The sequence below is a fragment of the Copadichromis virginalis genome, linkage group LG16 (assembly GCF_057382275.1).
Source record: "Copadichromis virginalis isolate Kocher_CV1m ecotype Utaka linkage group LG16, C_Virginalis_male_GT1.1, whole genome shotgun sequence".
Taxonomy (NCBI): Eukaryota; Metazoa; Chordata; class Actinopteri; order Cichliformes; family Cichlidae; genus Copadichromis; species Copadichromis virginalis.
In genome coordinates, this window is record NC_140633.1 from 39,737,918 (window position 1) to 39,740,989 (window position 3,072).

Genomic DNA, 3,072 nt, shown 5'->3' on the forward strand with positions numbered 1-3,072 from the left:
GTCACGACTGCCAGCTTAAAAAACACCCAAACCTGAAGCACTTAAATAATAATAATTATGTGTATGCACATTTTCAGCCTCATGAACCAGACAAAGCTGGGTGTCTGTCTCCGTCATCTGTTAGAGGCTGAAGCTCAGCCCGGAGACTGTCAGGAAGATGATGTGTCTCAGGAGACGAAGAAGCCTCAGGAGAGCTCTTAATCATCAGGGACCCACTTCTCTGGTATTTCTGTCGCTGCTGTGCTCTCCTTTCTTTGAACGTAGTGCGCAGGAGCTCACCTGCCTCGCACACAACTTTGTGGCTGCGATTCACAAAGAGAAGCACAAAAGGCTAATTTTACCACAAAAAATGCCACTGTGGGACATTTCAAATAACCAGCGATTTATTTATTTATTCATTACCACTGCTCCCTGTACGTGAAGCAAAAACCTGTGCTTTCTTTCTCTTTTACACGCGGATAAAACACCACATCGTCGATTAGACCCTTGGCTTTCATAACTGTCACCTTGATAAGACAAAGATTTGACTCAGGTGAGATTCCATTATGAAAATAATCGGCACCAGTTCCACAAAAAGTGTGTGTCTGTAGCAACGTTTGCTGTACCTGTTGTGATGTCTCTGTCAGGCTGTATTTGAATCATTTTGGCTATTTTATGCTTGATATGAAATGATTTGCCTTCGGAGCCTTTCTCCTCCTGAAACTGTATAAAAGTGAGAAAAACAAGAGATTTTGCTCAATATGACCCCAGCTGATTCTCACCTGCTCAATGGTGGGTTTATAGATTGAATTCTTTTAAGTCTTTTCCCTCCACACAGCAGGGTTGACAAGCATGGACAAAACATGCTTGAGTGGAGAAGGACAGAGGGACTCCGTCTCCAGTCCTTTTCTCGATCCGTTTGAATTGTATTGGACCAGCAGCCGTTCGCCGAGCCCCATTTCAACTCAGCAAAGAGATCAACTACGACGATGAGCATTTGTTACCGATCAAGAGGGTCTAGACCACATTCAGACACGTGGTGAGAGGCAGAGGAGGTGTTCCTGCCCTGAGTCAGATAGCACATGGGGATTTGGACAGCACTGTCTCAATTATCTGATTGGTGATTGAGACTGAAAAGAATGAGCGTGGGCACGAGGACGTGGACAATGACGACCATGGAAGGTGATCTTTGAATCTCTAGGTGACCAGCTGTATCAAACGCTGTGAGTGTCAGGGTCTATTTTACTTTGTGAAAGGCTTCTGAGCTGATCATAACTTCACCGACACACGTTTTCCCCATAGTGCATGACATCCACACCCTAACTCAGACTCATACCCACCGTCCACAGATACGGTGCGAGTGGATGTGCCTGATCGATCAAGAACTAGCTGCATTGTTGCATAATGAAGCATGGGAGTGAAGACGGACTTAAATAACAAAAGTTAGGCTCATATTTGGGCAAAAGCCCAACAAAACCCAAAGAGAACAAGGATGCACAGCACAGGAACATAAGGCTTTGTCAAAGAAGCACAAAAGGAAACTGGGACTTCCTATACACTGAGGACTGATTTGGGATTAGATGAGATGAGATGATGAGATAACCTTTATTTGTCAGTTGCAGGTCTTTTGCCCACAACCGAGATGACAGACCTTGCCGACCGTACATACAACACAAACATCACATTGGGGAGACAGGTCAGGTAATACAGGAATGCACAGATATCAACACACCACAGCACAATAAACACAGACAGCAACATGGGGAAGTGTTCCAGTGTGTACAGCTGATCTGGGACCGCTGCAATCTTTCGACTGCGCCTCCAGCTGACCCGATGTCCACATCGGAGGGGAGGTGGCGTTGGAGGTGGCGTTGGATCCGGGGTAGGGAGGGTGATGCGTCAGTGAGTGCTTATCAGTATCAGTATGTGTGTGTGTGTCCATAGTTCAGCTGAGACAGTGTCCTTCGCCCTGCCAGGCTAAGTAAACAGTCTTCCAGCCAACCCAGGTGGCCTTGCATGGATGGGAAGGAACAGACTCAACACAGTCGTTATCAGGGTGTTGTTGTTCGGCTCCAGCCTCGAGCCCACAGCTGGCACCGAAGGGCTAGCAGCATTATGATGGTGATTTGTCTTTTGCAATAACTCATGACAATTTCAAGCTGTTCTTTAACACTCCGACACTGGTCTCTCAATCTCCCGTTGGAGAACCGCGAGCTTCCCCATGATGGTATCAAACTTGCGTTCCATGGTCTTGTCATTATTTTGCTCAGAGAGCCGATTCTGAGAACTCTCGACTGCAGTCAGCTGTTCCAAGATGTAATCTAACTTTCGCTCAAAGGTGTTATTCTGAGCAGGCCTCTCCTTGATGTATCCCAATATACGCTCAGAGGTCTTATTCTGAGTATTCACAGCAGCTGTAAGTGTCTCCAAGGTCTTAACCGTTCTGCTTTCGAGCCCTTTCTGAGAAGCCGCGCCTCATCCCATCGTTTCGATTCCAGCGGGCAGCCTTGGGGGGGTTTGAACAGCCGGTTCTGCTGTCTTAATTCTCCCATAAGCCAGGGCCAAGCCAGCTCCAATCAGCAAGAACCCTGTTATCATGGTTCCGAATAGGTAGATATCTTCAGCGTCCTCGATCGACAGTCCCGCCAGGCACACGACCCTCCATTCCTGCCACCCGTCCATCGTGTATCCGGCAGGGAAAGTCCCTCCAGGGCACTCAGGCTCACCTGAGCCCAGACTTCTCGTTGAGAAAAGGGTGTCAATAGCATTCAGAGACCAGTTGATCAAATCCATAATTCTCTTTAGGTTTTAGAAACAGACTGTGAGAGAGTTCCAGGGAAAGTAATAATAAAAAAAACACGAGACTAGACAAGGACATAAGAACTAAGCAGGGAAGATAAGGGAGAGGAGAAAAAGTGCGTCCGCCTCCTCCGAGAGCCAAAAGGAAAGAAACATGAAATGAATGAAACACAGTTTAAAGTAATGAAGACAGATAGGAAGGAGAACCCCAAACAAGACATGAAAGAAAACACCATCGAAATATGAAATACTCCAAAAGACACCAACCTTAGAAAAAGTAATAGACAACCAAAA

The 3,072-nt window shown here is 46.5% G+C and overlaps 1 pseudogene; it reads right to left on the reverse strand.

Moving 5' to 3' along the window:
- Positions 1-2,145: 2,145 nt before the first annotated feature.
- LOC146691376 (uncharacterized) lies at positions 2,146-2,803 on the reverse strand (annotated as a pseudogene).
- Between the last annotated feature and the right edge of the window lie 269 nt (positions 2,804-3,072).